The sequence below is a fragment of the Ascaphus truei genome, chromosome 1, assembly GCF_040206685.1.
Source record: "Ascaphus truei isolate aAscTru1 chromosome 1, aAscTru1.hap1, whole genome shotgun sequence".
Classification (NCBI taxonomy): domain Eukaryota; kingdom Metazoa; phylum Chordata; class Amphibia; order Anura; family Ascaphidae; genus Ascaphus; species Ascaphus truei.
The window spans coordinates 389045479-389073373 of NC_134483.1; the positions used below are offsets into that span (position 1 = coordinate 389045479).

At 47.8% G+C, this 27895-nt stretch overlaps 1 protein-coding gene across 1 annotated transcript in view; it reads left to right on the top strand.

Annotated features, from left to right (window-relative positions):
- Positions 1 to 20161: 20161 nt before the first annotated feature.
- Positions 20162 to 27895, top strand: part of CBR4 (carbonyl reductase 4) — a 111680-nt gene continuing 103946 nt past the window's right edge. The window contains exon 1 of the mRNA XM_075611739.1: positions 20162 to 20413. The gene's annotated coding sequence lies outside the window, so the exon portion shown is untranslated. The remainder of the gene's footprint in view (positions 20414 to 27895) is intronic.

The following is a 27895-nucleotide window of genomic DNA, read 5'->3' on the forward strand; positions in this document are numbered from 1 at the left end:
TTTCTACAGGCCCAGCAACGCTATACCACACTCCGGGCTTGCTCCCACTGCTGTGGGTGTGTGGTGTAATACCTTTCCCACCTCAGTACTGGGGTCTTGCCAGGTCTGCGGGCATACAGGTGTGACAAAATCCAAGTTGTTTGTATCTCCCCAGTTTCGTAATGAGGTCTTGCAGTGGGGTAATCAATCCAAGGTGGCTGGTCACCCGGGAGTTAAGAAGACCAGGGATTTAATAGAATGCCTCTTCTGGTGACCAGATAGTCACAAGGACGTTAAGGACATTGTAGCCGCCTGTGCTGTCTGCGCTCAAACACAGGTACCACGGACTCTGCCTTGCGTGTTGTTTCATCCCCTGCCGGTCCGTACTCGACCATGGACCAACTTGTCTTTGGACTTTATCGTAGAATTACCACCATCTAGGGGTATGACTACCATTTTAGTAGTAGTCGACCACTTCACAAGACATGCGCATTTTGTATCACTCAGGAAGTTACCCACTGCCTTTGAACTTTCTGAAATTTTTACTACAGTATGAAGATATTCCGACTTCATGGCAGTCCGACTGAGATAGTTTTCGACCGTGGTTCCCAGTTTATTGCCAAATTTTGGAAATGAGGATCTCACTCCACTTCTCGTCTTTATACCATCCTCAGTCCAATGGCCTCACGGAAAGGACTAATCAATCTTTGGGGTAATTTCTATGTTGCTTCATCTCTTACAGTCAGGATAACTGAGTGGACCTTCTCCCATGGGCAGAATTTTCTCGGAATTTATTGAAGCACGACTCTACATGAGTCCCTGTTATTCTGTGCCTACGGGTACCATCCTTCTGATCTCCTATTGTCCATTTCTCTTTCTGGACTTCCTGCGGCGGATGACAAAGTCCAGAAGCTACAGTCTCGTGTAAGAGGATGCATGCCAACTTAACTAAAGCCTGCCTTCAGCAGAAGGATTGTTTGGACAAGCGTCAATGGGCAGCTCCGCAGTTCCAGATGGGAGACCATGTCTGGCTGTCTACTAGGAACATCCATTTGAAGAAGCTCAGACCCAGGTTTATAGGTCCCTATAGGATTGCGAAACAAGTAAATCCAGTTGCGTTTAAATTGGAGCTTCCAGATACTTTAAAGATTCCTCCAGATTTTCATGTCTATACTAAAGGCGATGGTCCGCAACAACTTTTCTTCTGTTCCCACCCTTTCAGGACCGGTTCTAGTGGACGGTCAAGAGGAGTATGTAATTCGTCGGATTCTGGATTCACATAGATCTCGAGGCAGTCTCAAGTACCTGATATCTTGGAGGGGATACGGTCCAGGGGAGAATTCTTGGGTGAAAGCTGGTGATGTCCATGCTTCCTCCATGATCTGAGGGTTCCACAGGAGATTCCCTGACAAGCCCATTTAAATTGTCCGTAGATCGATTCTCAAGGGGGTTGTACTATGAGGTTTGGCAAAAAGTTTACGGGTTTTCACGTTCCGGCTCGGGATTTTGCTCTTGCTCGCCCTCTGTGGCTGGATCGTCCTTTTTGGACAATTCATTATTCACAATCCAAATGTTTATATTCTATCCAACAAAATAACTAAAATCCCATGATTTATACATTTGCTACCATATGAATCACTATCTATCACCATCATTTAAAGACCAACTGGTTTATGCAACCGAAGCAACAAAAATGTAGTATTAGCAAAAAACGTCGTGAGTATATAATGATATCACATGATATATACAAAATGGATGACTTTACTAACAGTACCCCATCGATAGGTGTAGTCAAACTCAATAGTGAAAGACAATAATTTTTTCCTGCATGTTCTTTAAATCAATTATGTAATTAACTATCACAATGGAAAATGCTAAAGTATACATCCTGCAATTAACTTTTTTAAAAATCAGCAAAAATTCCAAAGCAATTTTTATTAATTGTAAAATTAAACAAAGAAGAAAACATCTTAAAAGGGCCCTTGGAATAAGATTACAAGAATGAGTCACTCACTGTTTTTTTTATATGTAACAAGGAAAACAATCTATTGGTAAAGCAGTTTATGTTTTTTTGTTTGTTTATTTATTAAACACAATAATTTTTAGAGTTTTTTGTTTTGACATTAACCATTATTTTTACTGCAGGCTTATTCCCTTATGACTAAAAGCACACTAGCGGTTAAAAGGCCCTTTAGAGGTAATTACACCTGACATCAGTTTTTTCATCAGACGGTGTATTTAAGTGTAACGGTTTTTGTGCCCCGGCCTGACCCACCCAATCTCACATTGGCCCCTGTGGTCTAACCGGTCCCCATTACAGTGTGATAGTGTCTGGTGGTGCACCTGTTGGCAACAGGACTCCTGAGTCTCCCGCATGATGGTGTGTGGGGAGGACCCGTCCAGACAGGCAGCTGAGGTAGTGTGCTGAGTCCTCACCTAGTTCCAGTGCAGCGCCTACACCTCATCAGGGTCCCTTCGGTCACTTGGGGATGGTCCTGGCGAGGAACTCCTCTGTGGTGCTCCTCTCTGTACATTCACTCCACACATGTACACGAGAGGGTTTGTAATTAAGAGCATCTTTATTGCTTGAGGTGGGCTAGCTGCCCCTCGCAGTAGTTTCTCTAGCCACTCATCATCATTCAGTGCTTCCCTTTGAAAGGTGTAATTCTCCTTTAATAGGGATTCCCTATCCCAGCCGGGATGTCTTTACCCTGTGCCAGGTCCCTGGACACAGTCTTCCTATTCAGCTACTATAACATAACTCTACTCCTCTCAGAACTCCTCCTCCACTTAGCAGAACTACTCAGAACTAACTTTTAGACACAGTGCTGTGCCTTATGTACACTCTGGAAGCTGACACACCTCTGACATCACTAACCATGGAGTCAGAGCATGTGACCACTCCCATCCATACACAGGGCACCTCACCAGGGTGTGAGGGCAAACCTCCATAATTACTGCTGGCATGCCCACAACTTACCAGGCCTTACTGTCAGCAGGAGAGATGACTGTAGCCATTTTACATGACCGCTACATAAGCATAATGTTGATGAAACACATAGGAGGAGGAGCCTACTGAGGGTCACCAAGTATTGAACATTGCAGCAAGCACTGTTCTTGAGCCCTGCCAGCTCAATTCGAGACTGAACCTGACAGCCTCAGGATACCTTCAATTGCACACGGACTAGTGTCACATCCGGTGTCTGACGTCACGTCCAGAGTCCGACGCCACTTCCGTGTTTCACGGAGGAGAGGAATAAGAGCCAGCCACAGCAGCCAAAGCAGCATGAGCGAGGACAAAAGGAGGCAACTACCCCAGCACAGCAGCTTAGCAGAGCGGAGAAGATCGACGTGCCACCCCTCCCCCTTCCCACCCTTGATGGAGAAGATCCAGTGACTGAGTGTGACAAGGAAGGTCTATCAAACACCCATATTAGGCACATCTGCAGCAGCCCCAACATTCAGGCAAAGTCTTTGGTTTTATTTTTTCGTATAAACGTTATTTCATTGCATTATTGTTTACTTGTGTATGTATCACCATTGCCATTTTTCCTATGTAAAGGCACTTTTATTAATTGCTTTTTTGCGCCTCTCTATTTTTCTTTTTGAGGTTTCGGTTTTGTGAAGCATTGGTTATCCTGATTTGAGAGGCTGCAACTTTTGCAACAGATTGGACATTTGGTTATCTATACAGAGACTTTTTATAAAGCGATCAATACATCAAATGCTTGCTTGAGACGCAATTCCATTGCTATTGTCCTGGCTTATCCTATTGATTGGGCTATCCACACCCATTCTTTTTACTATCCAGTTAGGTGAGATTTCACTTCAAGGTCCATCTTCATCTAGTTCCCTCACTCACCTTCCGTCCACCCCTGGAGGTATTACTATCTATTGTATCTAGCACATTATTGTTGCGTACTAGTATTGTTATTCCCTAGCGCACAATTTTGTGCGTGTATCTATTTATATTCCGTTGGGGACTATGTTTTTATCATTCATTACATCCCCTCACCAGTGGTGGGATTCAAAATTTTTAGCAACAGGTTCTCTCTCAGGGGGAGGGGGGAGAGAGAGCCGGGGGGGGGGGGAGAGAGAGCCGGGGGGGGGGCGGGTGGAGAGAGAGCCGGGGGGGGGGGGAGGGAGAGAGAGCCGGAGGGGGGGCAGAGCAGAGAGAGACCAGGGGGGAAGGGAGGCCAGAGAGAGAGACCAGGGGGGGGATGGGAGGCCAGAGAGAGACCAGGGGGGGGGGGGGGGGAAGGGCAGAGAGAGACATGGGGGGGAGGGCGGAGGGAGACAGGGGGGGCAGAGTGTCCCTCTCATATCTCCCCCAATCCCTCTCACATCTCCCCCAGTGCCTCTCACATCTCCCCCAGCCCCTCTCACATAAATGTATGCCAAAGAAGTAACCTGGTGGTGTCCCTAGGACTACCACAACAATTGGTTAAAATCCATAAACTCCTTAAGAGTTTAAGGCAACCCCAATAACAAGACAAAGGTATACTTTGTAAATGGTGCGTTTGTGGCTCTCTTTTGTCTGTACTGAGAAGCTGATTCATTAAATATCTTTGCTTTTTACCTGGAGTTGCTGTTCCATTTTTGATGCTGTGCTCCTTCGTCTCTCTTAAGACTTGAGAGTAGGAAGGACCAAGGGGGAGAGGAGTCTTTATGAGGCTCCGGTGGAGCATGTCGGGGCAGAGCTGCCACATCCTGAGGGATCTCAGGCTGACCGGTAGAGACTAGGACCTAGGCTGCGATTCGCACGACTACACGGACGCTGTCTAAAAGGAGCGGTGCAAGTATATCGTGAGAGTGGAAACCAAGTAGGGAGACATCTGTAGAACACCAAGAGGCAGGCAACGCAATCGAGGGGATCCTCACTGGAAGCCCAGTAAAGGGGTACCGAAGCATTTACACTATATAGTTACACTATATAGTTATACTATATAGTAAATAAGAGCTAAAATGGTGTGCTGGCACCAATACATAGGCTTTTATACCCAAGATTGGGTGGCCACTGGAATAGACACTGACACATATACCTGCACAGCGTTTAGTGGGGAGTGTTATGTTCAGATGTACTGAATGATCTTTCTGTTGAGGATCATATGTTTCTTGAGCATTTATCGCTGATTACTTTATTAATACCGTTGTGCTATAAATATTTCTATAGCCGTCTCCCTTTGTCTGACCTACGGTCAAGTGTGGGGTGATGTATATAGAAAGAGAACTCAGGCCCCTGTCTCAGCAGTAGGGGTTAGTTTGAGGTAAATTTAGAGGGGTTACATTGGAGGAGCTGCTGAGATTTATTCTAATTGATGCGATATACACCATACTTTCCCCTAATTTATAACGGTCAGACAAAGGCACGGTTTAATTGTACCCAGTAGTCGATTTTGCCTGGGAAAAGCTTTGAATCTAGAAGAACATTCCCTCTGTAGCGCCCCCTGTCGAGTGTAGCTGACAGTTCCTCAACGTGAGTGCGGCCATTTAAGTGAGCCATGTACGGGCTGGCCTGGATTGTAACAGGGTGTTACATTATATTAAATATAAAATGTTAATTTTTTAAGGGATTTTATGGATTATATACGAATAAGACATTACTACTTTTATATTACTTATTGTAGTTCATATTTATTAGTTACGTTAAAAAAAAAAATAAGTACTGTCTTTGAGCTCTTATTGAACCAATTTACCTTTTTTCATTTTTCAATATTTACTTTCCCCCCTTTTAATCCACTGTATATAAAGTAGATCTCACTTTTTATCATTCTCTTCCTTTTTTCCTTAGATGGATGCTATTCATCCAGCCGGAAAAGGCAATACATGTTTTTCTTCCCATTACACTTTAAGATTTAATGCCTTGATAAGATATATCAGAATATGTGAGAATGGGATTTACAAACAGCATATTTAGATGTCTGCAAGCTAGGACACTCTTTAATCCGGGGTGTCATAAAGGATGCGCAAAAAGAGCATCCTCTCATAGTCTAGGTCAAAAACAACATTTTCATAGGATGTTTTACTCGCCTTCTATCTATCTTTATTATTTCCAATAGGCTGCACAATAAAAGAAACAAAATCCCCCTGAAGAAATACAAGAAAGCCAGCGCTGCCAGGGGTGTCTGCAACACATTGAATGGGGTTAAAATAGTCAAATACAGTAGTATGTCAATTACTTCAGCTCTCCAAATATGTCAGCCCCCTCAGCGACGTGCCTGTCCTCCATAATAACGCTCTAACCCTCATTACTCTGTCAGTCAACAGAGTAACAATTTAAGCCAATAGTAGTCATAAATAGGAGGATGGTTTCTACAAAGTACTAGGTAAATAACCATGCAACAGAGAACAGAGGTGAATTGTGCGGTTACTGGTTGAACACCAATATTTTTTATTAGATCTCATCTTATGTCGATCTTCAAGGGCTTGCATCTAAAATAAAAAATGCCATTGTTCTGCACTGCACCAGTAATATGTGCATCTATCCAGACACTACACACACACATTGTAAATGGAGTATGTGTATGGGATATACATGGTTATTATCATTGAAATTAAAGACGACTCCTATTTGCAAGATGGGTTTAAAAGTCAATGGCCAGTCGTCATCAAAGCACGATCCACACTATGGCGGCTGAATGCGCGATATCTGCCCTTGACTGTAAGGGCCGGTGTCACAGATTTGGGCGTGATAGCGAGCGGATTGATTGCTCCTGGACAATATGTTTATTTGTGTGCCGCCACTATAGCAAAACACTGTAGAGGATGATAATTGCTACAGGGTTTTTGTCACTTTTTTTACCTACCATAACCTTAATAAGTATATATATATATATATATATATATATATATATATATAAAGCAGAAAATAGCTGTGTTAGTCCAGTTGCGATAGTGCAGATTAAATGAGTTCTTCAGCATTAGGTGATACCATTTTTATTGGACTAACAATTTATGTCATAGGACAAGCTTTCGAGAGTTATCCTCTCTTCTTCAGGTCAAGCAATACTGATATACAGAATTGAATCCTTTGTATATCAGTATTGCTTGACCTGAAGAAGAGAGGATAACTCTCGAAAGCTTGTCCTATGACATAAATTGTTAGTCCAATAAAAAAGGTGTCACCTAATACTGAAGAATATATATATATATATCTCTTGCATTCCCAGTAAAATCAACCCCACACTGATGAGACCCATCAAGGTCGAAACAGCTGTCTGTGGGTGGTTTTCTGGGTATGCACCTTAACCCTGGCTGTGCTCAAAGCTGTGACCATGCAGCAAGCTTAAGCCTATAGGGAACCATGTTAAAAATGGTTATTGAGGCAAAAAGTGACACTGTGTGCTCATTTGCATGTCATTTCCCAGAATCCCTTGCTGCAGTGGAAGTGCTGTATGCTGGGTGATAATGGGGAAAGGCGGGGTTGCAGACCTGCCTAAGACATGCAGATGAGCATACAGTTATATTTGCATATATATATATATATATATATATATATATATGTGTGTAGCCAGGCGACCCCCCCGGGAACCTCCGTGGCCCAGAGCGATGTGGGGTGCTGCCGGAGGCAAGCGGCAGACCCGACGGCCATTCCGGAGGGTGGGGGCCGAGGAGGGAGCAGCGCGTCTTCCCCTGGTGGTTGCCGGTTGCCGGGGACGCGATCGGGCCGTTGCTATGGCCGCGGTCGCGTCGCTAAGGTCCCGGCGGCTCGGTAATCCGGGCGGCGCCATTGCTCAGCGCGTTGCGCATGCGCAAGGGACAGGAAGAGCCAGAGGCCCCCGAGCAGCTCGCGCATGCGCGGCGGGAGCTTTAGGGACAAGGAGGAATCGCGCGAGGGCAGGAACAGGCCAGGAGAGTCGCGCATGCGCAGAAGTAGGTAGGGAATACAGCCAGCCTTTAGAGGGTCGCGCGAGAGTAGGGATAGACAGGGAGAGGTTGCGGCGGCCATTAGGGGTTAGTGCAGGTGTAGGAAAGGCACGCATGCGGCCCCAATGTTATTACAGGCGCCCAGGGACTACAATTCCCATAGTGCTTAGCGAGGGAGGCACCAGGTGCCTCATAGGAGCCAATAGGGCTGAAGGACTGCCCTGGAGGGAGATAGATACATTTGGCGGGCTGGAGCTGTGTGTCAGTCAGGAAGAAGCAGAGCAAGGAGGCAGACAAAGGAAGGAGGTAGGGTGCAGGAGCCGGGGACTCCTTGCACTAGGCCAGCGGCCCTAAGGTCCCAGTTAACCCTGTATTACCCCAGGTTAGTGAGTGTTGCCAGGGATAGTCTCAGAGAGGGACCCTGTCACTCATGGTAGTCAGAGCTGGGGAATAGCCAGGGATTAAAGGGGGCTGAGGTTAGTCTGCAGAGCGTTGCGGCAGGCGTTTAGGTGAATTAGTGGCACGAGACAGCTGGGGGGTTCATAGCGGTAACCAGTCTGGGGAGCCATAGCCCAGGGTCCGTGTTGCGAGTGGCGAGGCCACTGGGGGGGGTTCATAGCGGTAACCAATCCGGGGAGCCATTGCCCAGGGCGGCGTTGCGCGTAGTACGAGGCAACTGGGGGGGGGGTTCATAGCGGTAACCAGTCCGGGGATCCATGGCCCAGGGCCCGTATTATGAGTAGAGTGGGTACAAGACCTACCTATATAGGATAGGCAACCCCGAATGCCCTAGGAGATTGACCCTTAAGCCACTTAAGGATGCTGTGCTATAGGGACGGCCTATAGTGCAGGGTGTGTCACGTTGCTGTTCCCGGAAAGCGGTTGGACCCACGTTGGGGTCCACAGAGACTGTGTTACTGTCTGCAGGAGTTCGGTTGGAGGAGTCCTCGTCGACGGACCCTTTTAGAAGAGTGTTGCGGGCCCGAGCATCGGAGTGCTCGGAAGGTATTTCTACACATGTGCACCAACAGGCCTAATAGATAACTTAGTGACTGCGCAGTCATCCACGACCTCCGTAGGAGTACGGGACATGTGGGTGGGGGATTACAGGATACTGGGTGGGAACGTCAGACATTGGGCCTGAGATGCATAAGGTTATGATGTTATGTAATGTGTTATATGTTCATAAGTAAAGTCCTTAGTTATTATATAATCACTGTGTGTGAGGTTTCTGATTTGGTTCCTATGTAGGGTCATTCTACACTTCCATAGAATCCTACATAGGTGGAGGCGCTGAAAGAAGATCCGTTCCAGAGGATTCACCCCAGGCTCTCATTAGCGGAGGCTCAGACCTCCTGTGAACCTGCAGGTATACGCACCACACCGGTAACACTGCATGTTCTACTCACCCACACTATATATGAGATTGGGTGGGGTGGAATACCCGTTACATACATATATATATATATATAGTTGGATAAGCCGTTTTGGTGTTGTAAAAATGAATATAGGTGTACATTGCATAGCGTTGGATAAGCCATTCGTTGTAAAACGAAGCGTTGTAAAACGAGGACTGCCTGTATTGGGAATAAGGCCCAGATGTGGTTGAGCGGAAACATAAGATAGGGGCGCTATTAATAATATGCATCTCAGTATCTCATGTCTCAAGGTGAGCAATGCATCAAAACAAAAAAAGAACAAAGTGACGCATCCTTTAATGGATTTCTTAAATTAACCCCTTTAACACTGAAGGAGTATGCAGCTGTCTATAAAGTTAACCCCAACAGCAATACAGGAAACTGTCCCAAAATATATTACTTGGCTCATGGAATTCCCTGCTTCCATTATTGAGATAAACTTTCATTCATAAGGACTTTAACTCTCCCTCGACCTAATAAGACAGTCGCTCATAGCGGGCCAAAAAAAAAAAAAAAAATATATATATATATATATATTTTAAACATCAGCCTTACCAGTGACAGTTTTATTTGGTTGATTGCTGTGAACAATGTATACCATTTTATTTCCACTGGGTGCTGTATATTTCTAATATGTGATGGCCATTGGCTGAGCCTTTAAAGGAAAAAGGCTTTACCCGGCCTAAATATCTTCATCACTGCTATCTGTATTCTTTTTATCTCTTGAAATTTATGGCACAGCTACATTCCAAGCGTACTGCTACATTACGGCCAAATCACAGACGGTGAGCAAGCAGGTTCCAGACAATAACCTTTTACTTGTGGGGCTTTTCGAAGCAGTTTTGGACTTGATATAGTATCTTTGGAAAGGATATTGTTTTTCCCTGTACTCAGCTGTAGGATTCATATTTGCGCTGGAGAAAATAAAACCCCTTTTTGCTAGAGGTTTCTGTACTATTTAATTTTCATACCTGTGTCATACACAGTGAGCATTCGTCCAAATTAAATGGGCAGTCCCCTAGCGCATGGGTGCGCAGACAGGGGGGTGCAGGATTTCCTAGGGGGGCACGGCGGTTAGAGGCCCCGCACTCTTCCCCAAGACATTTAAATTAAATGCTGGAGGAGGCGTGAGGCCTCTGTAACTTCTCTTACCTGCCCTTAGCTGGCTCTTCCGCGACGCATCTAATCAGCTTCCTTAAACAAAGTTACCCCCGCTGAAAACAACCCTTTTTTCTGCATTTGTTTCTTTGGAAATGAAGCACAAGCTCTCTTTTCTCAGGATGTCTGAATGGGGAGTCATTGTCACAAGAGGGCGTAACCAGAATAAATCAAACGCCTCCCAAATCTCAGTTCACCGTGTTTACAAATTCATTTATTATCATCATTTAAACATACTTTAGGGTTAATATTGAAGGAAATGGAAAGAGGAAGTGCTTTCTGCTGTATCGACTTTAACAAGGAATGAGGGTTGAAATGAACGTGCCTAAGCCGTCCACTTTTGCTTTTTTTTTTTTATTAGTTACCTTCCCTTAATCTCTTCCCATCCCCTGTTTCTTTTATAGTTGCTTATTATATAATGATCATAATTATGCCTTCTGTACTTTGAATCCAGTATAGTATTGTATGTCTTTATTTATATAGCGCCAAAAGTGTACTCGGCGCTTTACAAAGAATACAGTACAGGGAATTTTAAAAATACAAGAAGTGCAGCAAAAATCAGACAATGGGAAAGGAAATCCCTGCCCAGAAGAGCTTACAATCTAAGAGGTTTGAGGGGAAACTTACAGAGACCGCAGGTGAGGGAATAAGTGCTGTAGATGGCAGTACTTGGTCACAATGGGTGATATAAGTGACTGTGGGACAGTAGCCATGAGTGCAGGCTATTGGGATGCTTGATTTGTGGGGCAAGTTTTAAGGTTAGTCAGTGTTAAATGAAAAGGTTAACACCATTTACAGGGGAAGAGATGGCAGGGAGGCGTGGGTGAGATCAGGTGTGCATGTCTGGCTTCAGGCTTAGGGGAGATCCCCAGCAGCAGGAAGGAGTAGATATAGGGTGAGAATAGAGGATTTGTGGGGGTGTTTTTTTATTGAGGGTTGTTGGGAGAGAGGTGTATAAATAATGGTGCAGTGGAGAGGTTGGAGAGAACAGGGACATTCACTAAGGAGCGAGGAAACAGTAAACAGAAAAAGCAATAAGGAGGGCATAGTGAGATACAGGAGGAGAGACTTCCCAATTATTGGAGAATATTAAGAATGATGTAGTACAGCCAATGACTTGTAAACTTGCGAAAATAACCCCAGGCAGACTCCAACACAAGCAGATCAGCTATTTATTACAGACTTCACAAAAGCAGGAAGTACATGAACGCACCACCTACGCGTTTCATACCGACGCACTTTTTTTTGTACTTTGAAGCCCTCAAAATGAATAAAGCGTTTGTTTAAAAAAAAAACTTCAGATGTTGAATTTTGATGACAAAAGAAAAAGATTGAATGGCCCAGGTTTAACTCTTTAAACATGTCAGTGCCATTAGTACATTTTGGTCCTAGGAGGGGACTGCACCTTTAAACTGCAGAGCAGTAAAATAGTACCAGATGAATATTAGGAAGTCTCTGCCCTAAATTGCTTATTTTATAGTGCATGAAAAAGGAAAATGTGCCATCGTAAGAGGGGAGTGCACACAGGAGATACTGGGGCCTGTCTGACTAGAGGTGAGTGGATGGTGTGCGGTGCGCACCACCGTGACCACTGGGGACCCGCCTGAGGCTGCGGTCCCAGTCACTGCCACAGCGCACGGCTCGGCGTGCGCTGTGCTATCAAGCCCCGCCCCCCCAGTCAGGCCTGTCCCAGTCCCTACCTTGTCACGCACCTTTCCCCAGCGGTGCGCGACAAGTTTTCAGGGAGGCAGGAGAATTTGAACTCAACATCTGCGACGGAGGCGTGGCCACGCCCCCGCCGGCAGTTCAGCCAATAAGGGCGAACCAGCCGCGGGACGTCATGGCCACGCCCCCGCAAACCCACGACACGCCCCCTCCCGTCGCAACCTTCCCTCTCCCCGCAGATCGCGGTGTAGCGCTGTGCACGCGCCGCCCCCCCCGCCGGGCACGCGTGCCACAGTGAAGACTGGGGACTCAGCCTGAGAGTTACATTTGACTCCTCCCTTTCCTTCTCCCCACATAGAAATCATGTTACTAAATCTTGCAGTTTCTTATCCACAACATTATTATTATCATTTATTTGTAAAGCTTTGCTAAAATACGCCCCTTCCTGCGTTACACTAAAACACTAATGCAGGCCCTTGTTCTCTCCTATATTGATTACAACAACATTCTTTTATGTAGCCTCCCCGTCTCACATCTCTGTCCTTTTCAATCCATTCAAAATGCTGCTGCTCGAATCATCTCCTGGTCTTCTGAATGTGTACCTCCTGTACTCTCTCTGCGGGCTTCCTATTAATATCCATATCAACTACAACATTCTGTTCCTTGCTGTTAAGGCTCTACGGTCCTCTGCACCTCCATGTATCTCAACTCTCATCTCTCGTTATACCCCTACTGGTCTCTTACGCTCAACCCACGGTTGTCTCATCTTTGCAACTTTTACCTCTCCAGCCCTCTCCAGCCTTAAACCTTTCTCACTATCTCTCCCTACCTGTGGAACGCTCTTTCACTCAATATTAGTCAAGCACGTTCCCCTTCCACATTCAAATCCCAGCTGAAAATGAACTTGCTAAAAGAAGCATCTCATTAAATTTTCTATGCCTCTACCATGAACTCCAGATACAATGAACCTGCCCTGACTGCACTTTGTATAAGGCACCTTTACTCCTTTTGTCTGCAAGCCTCCCGATATACCCGTAGATTGTAAGCGCTTGGACACAAGGTCTCCCTTTGCCTTATGTTGGCATTTATCTGTTGCTCTTATTCCCATTGTTTTTCATTTAATTTTACCTTGCATTGTAATGTTGTAAAGTGCTGCGTACATTGTTGGCGCTATGTAAATAAAATGATACCTACATATACACATTGCAAACGGCAAATGATTTAATATTTTAATGTCAACAGCCTTGATGCACTACAGTGAAACAGAGCAGTATGGGCGTATTTGCTAATATTTCCCAGATGCAAAACTGCTGCAAAAAACAGTACCAGATTTATCAAAGGAAAGAATCTCATTGCTTTTAATGGAGTTCATTCTCTTGAATGAATATTTTCCCAGTGTTGCAGCTACACTGCATTAAATACTCCCCTGTGTTTTAAACCTGTCACTACAAGAGGTGCCCAGCAATATGTTACAGTTTCCTCTCCTGCTTCTTTCAATAGGCAGTTCCCGAACATTTACTCCATCTGGAAATCAGCATTTATGTACAACTGATTAATATAGAGCCCAACATGTGTCTATCTCAGGCTCCCACTCTAACCACTTGGATATTACCTATGGGGTCCCCCAATGTTCTGTTCTAGGGCCCTTGCTTTTTTTAATGACCTGCCCTCAGTTTTTGACAACTTCTCTGCACATGTACTGTATGCTCATTATACTATCCTATATGCACGCAGTCCCAGCCTCTGTGACCTTGACAATGTTCTGCAATCTGATTTTTCAAAGGTTGAAACCTGGATCACCCAAAACGAACAGTTTTTAAACACTGACAAAACGATGACTATGGTTCGGGACCAAGGTTGCCACCACTCCGGATTTGACCACGAGACTACGGGTTTGACGGCAGGTATCTCCGGGCTACGGATTTACTGGAGTAATCTCTGGGTGGCGGCGATGGCACCTCCCCCTGCAAATCCCCCTGCAAAACCTGTCAACATGGCTGTGCGACGTCAAATGGTGCCACATTGCCATAACAACGGGACACTATGTGATGTTACGGCATCACGTGATGCCCAGATGCCACGACAATTGGACGCTACATAACATCACACCATCACGCAGCATCACGTTGCCATGACAACGGCATCCCATTGTGCTGATAACTTGACGCTGCAGTGTCACGTTGTCATGGCAATGAACGTCATTGAAGTCGCGGTGCCATGCTGACTGCAACTTGCAGGGGAGCGATGATACTGCCGGTAAGAGAAATAAATATATAAAATAAATACATTTTTTTTCAAATGTATTGAAAAAAGTCTCCGGGTTAGCCTTCAATAGAAGGTGGCAAACCCTGTTCAGGACTAATGCTAAATTTTGTAAGCTTCCCATGACAAAGGTACTGATTAGAACCAGCTGAACACAAATCTTGCCTCAGTTACTAGCTTAAAAATGCATTGCACAGCTGATGCTAATGCCAATTATAGACTATGGAGATATAGTATACGGTACTGCACCTCAAATGTACCTCCGCAAACGTGACAGTCTTTACAACTCAATATGCTGATTTGTCTTACTATGTAACTTCAACACCCACCATTGGGATATCTGAATTAGGTTGGCTATCCCTTGAGTTCAGACGCAACACACATCTTTCCTGTTTCACCTTCAAATACTTTCTGGACAAGTTACCCATTTATCTTATCAAGCTTCTCCCCCCTACTGTAAAAGCTCTTATCTCCTTAGATTCGCCTTCAAAAACCTTCTCATAGTCCCAAGGTTCAATAACTAATCTGGTCGCTCTTCCTTCACGTACCGATCACCCTACTTCTGGAAATCACCTGAGTTCCTCAACTCTGCTTCCTGTCTAAGTTCCTTCAAGACTTTGTCTATTCCCCATTTTAAACTTGTTTGTAACTTTAAATTTTAATGTTGTCAACTTTACTTTGTACCCAGGACATACTTGATAACAAGCGATAACTCTACAATGTATTTTTTTTTCTGGTTAAATATTTGATAAATAAATAAAATAGAGTTCCAACATTTCCAATTTGGTTTAGATACAATTATGTTAATTTTACGCTTTCTTTTAAAGCAGGGACACTTTCAAAGAAATACATACACATTAGTAATTCCGCTTTATGAAGATTATGTACTATATAATTTGAAAAAAAAAAAAAAAAAAAAAAAAAAAATATATATATATATATATATATATATATATATATATATATATATATATATATATATATATATATATATATATATATGCAGTGTTCGACAAATCACCCAAAAATCTACTTGCCCAACCAAAAAAATCTACTCGCCACCTAGTCCCGCCACCAACCCCGCCCTAGTCCCACCACCAACCCCTCCCCTAGTCCCGCCCCCAATCCCGCCCCTAGTCCCGCCCCCAATCCCGCCCCTAGTCCCGCCCCCAATCCCGCCCCTAGTCCCGCCCCCAACCCCGCTTTAAAATAAAATATATAAATAAAATACATTTAATAAATTCCTAGTCAGAACATTCGTTTTTGACAAATGTATTTATTACATTATACTACAATTAGTCCTTGTTACGTGTGGGTGTGTGTGTGTGTGTGTGTGTGTGTGTGTGTGTGTGTGTGTGTGTGTGTGTGTGTGTGTGTGTGTGTGTGTGTGTGTGTGTGTGTGTGTAAGTGTGTAAATGTCGGATCTAGAAATAAAAGCCACAGGTGAATGACTAGTTTCCTGAACCCCTTAACCAGTGTCTGGATGTCCCCGCTTCACAATATCTAAAGCAGCAATCCCGCCTGGGATCTTACCTGATCCGCAGTCCCTCAATATCCAGGTACCTCATTCCCGCAATGTTATATGTTGGAGGGGAGGTGTTCCCTACCTGTCTTCTGTGTTAGGGGGGGTTCCGATGTCTTCTGTGTGAAGCTTGAGTCAGATCTGGAAGAAAGCAGTATAAGTTATTTTGGGTGTAGGTATAGGACAGTTAAGATATATAGGGTAAATCAGATATTCAGATACAGAGAGGGGGAGAGAGAGGAAGAGAGGGACAGGAAGAGAGGGAGGGAGAGGAAGAGAGGGAGGAAGAGAGGAGAGAGAGGAAGAGAGGGAGAGAGAGGAAGGGAGGAAGAGAGAGGAAGGGAGGAAGAGAGAGGAAGAGAGGAGAGAGAGAGGAAGAGAGGGAGAGAGAGGAAGAGAGGGAGAGAGAGGAAGAGAGGGAGAGAGAGGAAGAGAGGGAGAGAGAGAGGAAGAGAGGGAGAGAGAGAGGAAGAGAGGGAGAGAGAGAGGAAGAGAGGGAGAGAGGAGGAAGAGAGGGAGAAGAGAGGAAGAGAGGGAGAGAGAGGAAGAGAGGGAGAGAGAGGAAGAGAGGGAGAGAGAGGAGAGAGAGAGAAAGGGAGAGAGAGGGAGAGAGAGGAAGAGAGGGAGAGAGAGGAATAGAGGGAGATAGAGGAATAGAGGGAGAAGAGAGGGGAGAGAGAGGAAGAGAGGGAGAGAGAGAGAGAGAGAGAGAGAGAGAGAGAGAAAGAAGGAGATAGAGAGAAGAAAGAGAGGAAAGAGAGAGGAGAGAGAGAGAAAAAAGAGACAGAGAGGAGAGAGAAAAAGAGACAGAGAGGGAGAGAGAAAAAGAGACAGAGGAGGGAGAGAGAAAAAGAGACAGAGGAGGGAGAGAGAAAAAGAGACAGAGGAGGGAGAGAGAAAAAGAGACAGAGGAGGGAGAGAGAAAAAGAGACAGAGGAGGGAGAGAGAAAAAGAGACAGAGGAGGGAGAGAGAAAAAGAGACAGAGGAGGGAGAGAGAAAAAGAGACAGGAGAGAGAAGGAGACAGAGGGGGGAGAGAAAGAGAGAGGGGGAGAGAGAAGAGAGAGAGACCAGAGAGAGGGGAGACCAGAGAGAGGGGAGACCAGAGAGAGGGGAGACCAGAGAGGGGGGAGACCAGAGAGAGGGGAGACGGGGGAGACCAGAGAGAGGGGAGACGGGGGGAGACCAGAGAGAGGGGAGACGGGGGGAGACCAGAGAGAGGGAGACGGGGGAGACCAGAGAGAGGGGAGACGGGGAGAGACCAGAGAGAGGGGAGACGGGGAGAGACCAGAGAGAGGGGAGACGGGGGGAGACCAGAGAGAGGGGAGATGGGGGGAGACCACAGAGAGGGGAGACGGGGAGAGACCAGAGAGAGGGGAGAGACCAGAGAGAGGGGGGCAGGGGTGACTGACTGACCGGGGCAGGGGTGACTGACTGACCGGGGCAGGGGTGACTGACTGACCGGGGCAGGTGACTGATGGGGGGGGGGGGGGGTACCTCTGATGTCACACACATACTCCCATACACACATACACATTCTCCCATATATATATAAATATATACATACATAAATAAAGACATGCAATACAATACAATACATACACACACACATATATACACACATACACATTCTCCCATATATATATATACACACGCCCATATATACACTCACACACACTCCCATCTATACACACACTCCCATCTATACACACACTCCCATATATACACACACTCCCATATATACACACACTCCCATATATACACACACTCCCATATATACACACACTCCCATATATACACACACTCCCATATATACACACACTCCCATATATACACACACTCCCATATACACACACACTCCCATATATATACACACACTCCATATATATACACACACTCCCATATATACACACACTCCCATATATACACACACTCCCATATATACACACACTCCCATATATACACACACTCCCATATATACACACACTCCCATATATATACACACACTCCCCCATATATACACACACTCCCCCATATATACACACACTCCCCCATATATACACACACTCCCCCATATATACACACACTCCCCCATATATACACACACTCCCCCATATATACACACACTCCCACATATATACACACACTCCCACATATATACACACACTCCCACATATATACACACACTCCCACATATATACACACACTCCCACATATATACACACACTCCCACATATATACACACACTCCCACATATATACACACAGTCCCACATATATACACACAGTCCCACATATATACACACACACACACACACACACACACACACACACACACACACACACACACACACACACACACACACACACACACACACACACACACGAATACACACACACACACGAATACACACACAGAGGAAAGGCAGCGGGACCGAGCACCACCACTGCCCCGCTCGCCACTCAACCAATCCCCCCCCCCCCATGACCATCTCCAGCCCGGAGATGCCGGGACAGGGCGAGAAGGGGGAACACCCCCACTGCAATCAGCGGGACGTGGGGACGTCCCGCGGGGACAGGGCGAGAAGGGGGATCCCCCACTGCAATCAGCGGCACGCGGGGACAGGGCGAGAAGGGGGAACCCCCACTGCAATCAGCGGCACGCGGGGACAGGGCGAGAAGGGGGAACCCCCACTGCAATCAGCAGCACGCGGGGACAGGGCGAGAAGGGGGAACCCCCACTGCAATCAGCGGGACGCGGGGACGTCCCGTGGGGACAGGGCGAGAAGGGGGAACCCCCCCACTGCAATCAGCGGCACGCGGGGACGTCCCGCGGGGACAGGGCGAGAAGGGGGAACCCCCCCACTGCAATCAGCGGGACGCGGGGACAGGGCAAGAAGGGGGAACCCCCACTGCAATCAGCAGGACGCGGGGACGTCCCGCGGGGACAGGGCGAGAAGGGGGAACCCCCCCACTGCCATCAGCGGGACGCGGGGACGTCCCGCGGGGACAGGGCGAGAAGGAACCCCCACTGCAATCAGCGGGACGCGGGGACGTCCCGCGGGGACAGGGCGAGAAGGGGAACACCCCCACTGAAATCAGCGGGACGCGGGGACAGGACGAGAAGGGGGAACACCTGCCTCGCGCGGGGAGTAAGGGGGCTTGCAGGGAAGGCGTAAGGGGGCTTGCAGGGAAGGAGCAGAGGGGCCGCAAGACGGAGGATTGGAGAGTACTTACTTACTCTCCAACAGATCTCCGGCCAGAAAGAATGGCTGCTCGTTGGGGGCTGGCTTATATAGAGCCTGGCCGCGTGCCCACAAAGCCTGGGAGCGCGCACCAATTAGCTGTCAGGTAGGGAGTTTTTTTTTTTTCAGCCAGCGCGAGCAGGGAAATTTCAGCGCGAGCAGGGGGAAATTTAAAAAAAACGCACGTGGCGCTGCTTGGGCCAATATTTACTCGCCTGGGGGTTAAATCCACCCGCCCCGGGCGTGTAAATGTATAGGATTGTCGAACACTGTATATATATGTGTGTGTGTGTGTGTGTGTGTGTGTGTGTATATATATATATATTCCGTTAGCCACAGAACGGTATCATCTATTTATTTTTTGATTATTGAAGCTCGGCTAACACGGTACTGATACCTCTACATGTATATATATATATATATATATATATATATATATATATATTCTTAAGAGCCAGAAGTCTTCTCAACCAGCAAATAGATTCGAATTTAGATGGTCTGAAACTGCTATTATTTTCTCTTCTACCAGGAGACTGGAGCATCCAGAAGACTAGGAATTGGGCCAGCAGGAATGGGCACTGAAAAATAATCAACATGGACAGTAAGGCAAAAGACTGTTTTGTGAGGATCGCAGACAATAGTTGTACTGAAAATAGGAAAATCCTGAGCGCAAGTCCCCCATGATATATTTAAAAAGTTTTAAAAAAAAGTCTCATATGTACAAATATAATACAAAAATTGGAAGATATAGTGTAGTCCCACTCACACACTAGAGATGTAATCAGGCTCTCTGGTTATTCCAAAGACGTTTCCAAGAATAATATCAAAGAAGATGGATTCAAATGAACTTGAGCATGAAAAGAAGAGGAAGAGATAATATAGTATAATATAATGAGAAAAACACATTTAGACCACTAATAGGGTCAAATCAGAACACTGCAGCTCTGCACCGTGGGAATGGGGCACCAGACTGACAAAGGCCCGCTGCTGCTGAAACGCGTCAGAGGATCCGCCAGATTTTTACCATGATGCTATTGTACAATAAACTTTTTTCAGTCACCACATCAGCCGTTTCAGCGATTTCTTCCTACGGCGGTGCATCGTTCCTACCTCCGGCGGGAGGTGTGTCATCTGTTCCAGTACGTCATCGGTAGCACGCCGGGTTGCGGTGTCAGCTGACCGCTCAGCAACTGGGGGTCATAGACCCACCACCGACACAGAGGAGTTCCCTGGTGGTTGCAGGCTGACTGTTTGCGGCTTATTTTCATGAATCTGTCCGGCTTCATCTGCTCCAGTAACCGTGAGTCTCCACATTCAATGCTATATGTGCTCCATGATGAGACTTTTCTGCTCACAGGTTTACTTTGGAGATTAGCCGTGACTTTATTTTCTGAGCAGGACACAGCTACTTTATTGACTCTTGGAGCGCCTGAGTGGTTAACCCCTCGGTTACCCAGTACATACATGGTATTCACTAAGGAGTGTTATCTGTAAGGTGTAATATAACAGTGGATTGAGACACACGCATATATATCTAACACTTCTTGCTGGGCTCTAAGGAAGTTTACATCAAGTTGGATATATACTGTATACATGACTGTGCTCAGTACCTTTTTAGGGTCAGTGCAGGCTGGGCGTGGATATGCAGATAGAATAATGATGGGCACCAGGAAATTTTATAGTACAAACAAGAGCTTTATTTACAGTCATTCATAATGCTCGCCATATAACAGACAGACCACTTCAGATATTAACTAGTGTCAAACAATATGGTTACTCTGTGCCTCTTCCCCCGGTTGCTCTCACTCCTCCTCTGGTGAGGTACTTACAGTATGCTTGTTTTCCTTAGTATTGGCTAGTATCTCAGGGGGACCTTTGTTGGGGGACACACTATTCTCTGGGATCACTATCCTGTTTTGGTGCATGGCATTCTTAGTTTATACTTGTCGGATCGGGAGTTTACTTAGGGCCGATAATTCTCGATACGCTGCACACGATTACAGTCCATTGTAAGCACTCTGTGGTCCCATAATCTGGCTAGTGGTACTCTGAGCTTCTTCTAGCACAGGTTCAGGCACTTTGTACGTCAGGCACCTCTCCTAAGATACTCCCTATGCAATAGGATGTACCACCCCCTGCTGTCACTCAAGTGCATCACCAAAGGTGAAGGGGAAAACCCCATGATAACTACTGGCAAGGCCTGCTTATACCAGGACTTGCTGCCAGGAGAAGGGCAGATTAGTAGTCAGGGGTGACCATGCTGCATAATAATAATAAATATAATAATAATAACTTGTAATAATAATAATAACCCTAACATGGCCGCCGCATCGCTTCTGCGCATGCGCAAGCCTCCGCGCACGTGCGAACACTGAAAACATGGTGGCGCCCTACACACAATGGCACCGGGTGCCCCCGGCAATGCGCTCATCCCCGCAGCTGCCCTCACTCTATCGGAGGTAAGGGAGGGGGAACCGAAGGTCCGGGTAGCCAGAGGGGATCTGGCTACAGCCACATAGGTTGTGGTTCATTAATTAAATGCCTGGGTATGAATTCAGCCTGTTTTTATAGATTTCCAGAGAGGGGGCCTCTCAAACTGTACGAGACAGATTTCCAAAGGAAGTGAAGGAGATTCTGGGAACTGTTAGGATTCCTTCATCTTCAGATCGAAGTGAGTAAATGAGAGCAGGGCCGTAGACATATTTCCCGGGGCCCAGGACTAGAGTTGTCACTGGAGTCCCCCCCCCCCAATCCCAATGTCAGTGGTCTTGCAAGTCCCCCCATTTCATACCTTGTGAGACCCCTCTATTTCTCCCCCTCTTTCCATGTATTTCTCTCCCCTCTGTCTCACTCTTACCCCCTCTCTTACACCCCCTCTCTCCTCTCACTCTCCTCCCTCCATCAATTACCCCACTCTCACTTAATCACCCCTCTCACACTAATTTCCTTCCTCCAGCCCCTGGCCCCACACACACAATACCCCCACAAAATACATACTCAAACCTCCCACACCCAAATACATACAACCCCCCCATCCCCCAAACACATACAACCCCCATCTCCCAAACACATACAGACCCCCAACAACCAAACACAGCCATCCCCATCCCCAAACACATACAACCCCCCATCCCCCAAAAAGATACAACCCACCAGTCTACCAAACACATACAACCACCCTATCACCCAAACAGATACAACCCCCCAGCCCCCAAATACATACAACTCCCTCATCCCCCAAATACATACCAAACACCCCCAAATACATTTAACCCCCCCAAATAAATACAAACTTACCTACCTTGGGGATGGTCGCTGACCTCTGGCCGGACCCAACTTCTTTGCCTGGCTGCTTGTCCTCTAGTTGTCGCTGAGCCTCGTCTGTCCCCGACTGCGGGCCTCCCTCACTGACAATGTCCCATCCCGAGTCTCTGACGTCAGTGCGTGCCGGGCCTCTCTCATGCCGGTGTGCGCTGGAAGCTGAGCCCAGTTTGCTTCCAGCGCACCGATGTCAGAGAGGCCCGACACGCCAGCATCATAGACTCGGCATGGGACATTGTCAGTGAGGGAGGCCCACAGCTGGGGAGAGCCATGTCCTGGCGGCAACAAGAGGACCGGCAGCTGGGCAAAGCAGTTGGGCCTGGCCAGAGGCCCTGAATGAGAGTATAGTGAACTACAGTAGAAGCTCTTTCAGATAGCTGGTACCCTGGTCATGTAGTGCTTCGAATGTTAACAAGTCAATCTTTAAATACATCCGCCATTTTACAGGCAGCCAGTGCGGAAAATCGTTTCAGAACGTGTGGGGGGGGGGGGGGGGCTCATTTAAATATACTTGCATAACCATTAGCATATATTCCAGACAGGTACCTCAGGTGTGCTCCTTCTTCAGCGCAGGCATGTCTCCCTAATTTATTTGGAGGGACGTTTGCTGGATATGTAAATACAACTGTCGACTGTTAAAAAAAAAAAATCAGAAATCCCTCTCTCCCCCACTCTCATTGTGTTTAAGAACCGGTTTGCGGTTGGTTTTAATTAATCCATCTGAATTTGTAATTATTATTAACATTCCACGTTCAAAATTTGGTGTGCGGGACGGATTTTGTCAAAATGATATGCGGAATTTTTACAGTTGTACCAATCCCTAGACCTTAGTACCTGGTGCAAAGGACAAGTAGTGTCATCTGCATAGCAGTGATAATCTTGGCCATGCCCTCTGATTATTTTACTTAGTGGCAGCATGGACACTATGTACACATGGCTATAGCAGGCCTGCCCAACTTGTAAAGTGAGAAGGGCCGAACTGCTCCAAGGAAAAAAAATTTGGGCCGCACGGGTTAAATCATCATCATCATCATCTCTCCTCCAGCACCTCTCATCATCATCATCATCCTCATATCTCCCCCAGAACCCCTCACTATCAACCTTTACGATACTCCCCATCTATCTCTCATATCCCCATCTCTCCCCCTCACCCACACCCACACAATACCCCCCTCCACATCAAACACACAATACCCCCTCCACATCCCCCCAGCCCATTCCATGTCAGCAGCCCCCCTCACAAGTCAGCATCCCATGTCAGCACCCCCCCCCCACAAGTCAGCATCCCCCCCTTGTCTCTCTTCCCTCAATATAACACTCTCTCCCCCTCCCCTAAATCACACCCTCTCCCCCTCCTCTCAATATGACACTCTCCCCCTCCCCTCAATATGACACACTCTCCCCCTCCCTTCAATATGACACACTCTCCCCCTCCCCTCAATATGACACTCTCTCTCCCTCCATCAATATGACACTCTCTCCCCCTCCCCTCAATATGACACTCTCCCTCCCCTCAATATGACACTCTCTCCCCCTCCTCTAAATCACACCCTCTCCCCCTCCTCTCAATATGACTCTCTCCCCCTCCCCTCAATATGACACTCTCCCGCTCCCCTCAATATGACACTCTCCCCCTCCCCTCAATATGACACTCTCTCTCTCCCCTCAATATGACACTCTCTCTCTCTCCCTCCCCTCAATATGACACTCTCTCCCTCCCCTCAATATGACACTCTCCCCCTCCCCTCAATATGACACTCTCCCCCTCCCCTCAATATGACACTCTCCCCCTCCCCTCATTATGACACACTCTCCCCCTCCCCTCATTATGACACACTCTCCCCCTCCCCTCAATATGACACACTCTCCCCCTCCCCTCAATATGACACACTCTCCCCCTCCCCTCAATATGACACACTCTCCCCCTCCCCTCAATATGACACACTCTCCCCCTCCCCTCAATATGACACTCTCTCCCCCTCCTCTCAATATGACACTCTTTCCCCCTCCCCTCAATATAACACTCTCTCCCCCCCTGCAACACATCATCATACCCTCCCCCTGCAACTCACATCACCCCCCCCCTGCACCTCACATCACTCCCCCCCCTGCACTTCACCTGTCAGCAGCCCCCCTCACATGCCAGCAGCCCACCCCCCCCTCTCATGCCAGCAGCCCACCCCCCCTCACATGCCAGCAGCCCACCCCCCCTCACATGTCAGCAGCTCACCTCCCCTCACATGTCAGCAGCCCATCCCCCCTCACATGCCAGCAGCCCACCCCCCCTCACATGTCAGCAGCCCACCCCCCTCAATGTCAGCAGCCCACCCCCCCTCACATGTCAGCAGCCCACCCCCTCACAAGTCAGCAGCCCACCCCCTCACAAGTCAGCAGCCCACCCCCCCTCACAAGTCAGCAACCCACCCCCCCTCACAAGTCAGCAGCCCACCCTCCCCTCACATGTCAGCAGCCTACCCCCCCTCACATGTCAGCAGCCCACCCCCCCTCACATGTCAGCAGCCCACCCCCCCTCACATGTCAGCAGCCCAACCCCCCTCACATGTCAGCACCCCCCCTCACATGTCAGCAGCCTACCCCCCCACCTCTGCACCAGCCCGTTTTTTCACACCCACCCCCCACCAGCCCGTTTTTTCACACCTACCCCCCAACAGCCCGTAGATCAGCACATCCTCTCCTCCCCGGTACTAAGCCCCGCCCCCGGCATGCTCTGACCTCCCCGGCATCCTGCTATTGAAAAAAAAAATCGCATCCTCCTCATGCTGCTGCTGCCCCCGCGCAACGCAAAACCCGAGGGCGGGGAGGGGGGGGGGGATGAATCGCTGCCATTTTTTAAAACTTTAAAAAAAAAATTATTTAATTAATTTACTGGCGCCCGGCCGGAGTCATCGCGGGTCGCACAGAGAGGCCAGGCGGGCTGCATGCGGCCCGCGGGCCGTATGTTGTGCAGGCCTGGGCTATAGGATAGAACCCTGTGGCACGCCACATAACAAGGGCATTGGTGCAGAGGAGGAGTGGCGTAAGTACCACCCAAAATGTCCGGCATGTCCCGGCGGCCCCTGCTATGGGGGGCCTGAAGGGAGTCCGAACCCTCCCGCAAGACTTAATAACCCCTCCCCCCAAGCGGGGACAGAGGCCCCCAGCTCTTCCCCACAACCATGAAACTGATTGCTGGGGGAGAGTGGGGCCTCTGTAACAGAGAAGGACTCCTTTATCGTTGTCATTACAATGTGTCAACATGTGATGTCATGATGCTGCGACTTTGCCTGGGGGTCCCTTACAGCATTGTTACGCCATTGCAGAGGAGTATACTCCTGAAGATACTCTCTGTGACCTGCCAATGAGAAAAGATCTGAACCAGGTGAGAACTGGGCCACCCCGTCCACAGACATCCTTCAGGTGCTCTATTAAGGTACCATGGTCCACGGTATCAAATACTGCAGAAAGGTCAAAGAGTACTAAGATCGAATAGTCACCTCTGTCTCTCGCCACCAGGAGAGCATTCAGCACACGAGCCAGAGCTCTTTCAGTACTATGCCATCTTCTAAATCCTGACCGGGTTAACCCAAGTAACCCATTAAGGCTGTTAACCCTTTATACCAGGGGTAGCCAACTCCAGTCCTATAGGGCTACCAATAGGTCAGTTTTTCACATATCCTGAAGAACTGACCTGTTGGTATCCCTTCAGGATGGGATTTGGCCACTGCTGTCTTATACTAACTTGTCGTCTCCAAAGGGAGGGCTACACTTACTCAAACAGACATTAAAATACATAACGAAGAGGCGCATGCGCGACGGCCACGGGTATGGAAGTCTAAGTAGTTAGCTCCGTGCCGCGCTCACAGTAAAGAGTATAAAAAACACCCCGAAAATAAAGAAATATTACTAAAAAAGCTAAAAAGCACTAAATAAACCTACAGTACAGGGATTGCCCCGAAAAAACCAGCAAGCCAGAACAAAAACTGGCGGATGTCAGACATTACTTTGGCGGAGCAGGATCAGGTGGCATGGCAGGGGAAATGGCGCCGGCTTCAAACCCCGACACTGACACGAGCAAGAGGGAGAGGAGGGGGTCAGTAATCAAGCCCTATTGCCTGTGTGGAGATGTGATTTTGAGAGACTGTACAATGATTTGAAGTCCCTCTTGCAGGCTGAGATAAAGGAAGTTAAGAGGGAGGTCAGTAAGCTGGGGACAAGAACAGACGACCTGGAGAACAAAGTAGATCAAACTATAAAGCAGGTAAAGAAAACGAAGAAGAGGTCGGGAGACTTACAGCGGCAGATTGATGAGCTGAAAGAACGCCAGGAGGATGCAGAGAACCGCGAACGGCGAAATAACATCCGAATAAGGGGGGTCTCTGAGGAGGTGGGAGACTGCAAAGAGTTCGTCGCGCGCTGGCTGGAGTCCCTGCTCCCGGACTGTAATAAGGAAGCTCTGGCCATGGACCGCTGCCATGGAGCCCACCGCTCCCGGCCGATGCAAACCGAGCAGCCCCGGGACATTATCATCCGGCTGCACTACTATACCACCAGGGAGGCAGTATTACGCCAAACAAGGGCCCTACCAACGGTGGAGTTCGAAGGCAGCAAAATGCTGATCTTCCAAGATCTGTCCCCTGTCACGCTAATCAGGCGCCGTAGCCTACTGCCTGTTACAAAGGTCATACGAGACCAGAACGTAAGATACAGATGGAACTTCCCGTTTGGCCTGATGGTGGCGACGAACGGGAGGCTCATCACAATGAAAGACCCAGCGGAGGGGCCGGCGTTTCTGGACAAATTGGGCCTGAAGGGTGCCCCAGCAAGGGAGGCAGAGGTGGAGGAGGCATTGGAGCCCGAATGGAGCAGAGGTGCAGGCTCATCCAAAGCTAAAGGAGGCAAGAAGTGAGAGACTAACATAGCCGTACTGGCGGTGCTTACAGTTATTAAAAGTTGTTCAGTTTTAAAAAGTTGCCTTGCCTGTTGTATCTGTGGACTTGCCGGAGCGAGAAGAAATGTAACTTGCAAAGCCCCTGTAAATGGGATACAGTGGAAGGGCAGCCCTCAGATGAGCCGCGGAGAATTCCAACAGATCTACGGGTTCGGCGACAGTCCCTGTGCAAAAAATGGGTAAAACTTACCTTTGTTCTTCGTTTTGGATGCTGGGGGAAGATGGCGGACGAGATGGCGCCCCACTGGAACCAGCCTGAGACGCAGAAACCGGAAGAGGTGAAAAGGCGGGAGGAGAGCGGGCGGCAGAAGCAGATCCAAAATGGCGGTCGCTGGAAACCGGAAGTCGTCATAACCGGCGGACAAACGGGTGGACGCCATCTTGGATGGGGCAGATTCAGTCATCGGCACGCAGGGACACATCAGAGAGCGACGTGGGAGAACGGAAAGCCCCCTACAGGCAGCAATAAATCTGCCGGACACAGAGAAATATGCGGCCAAGGGAAGATAAGAG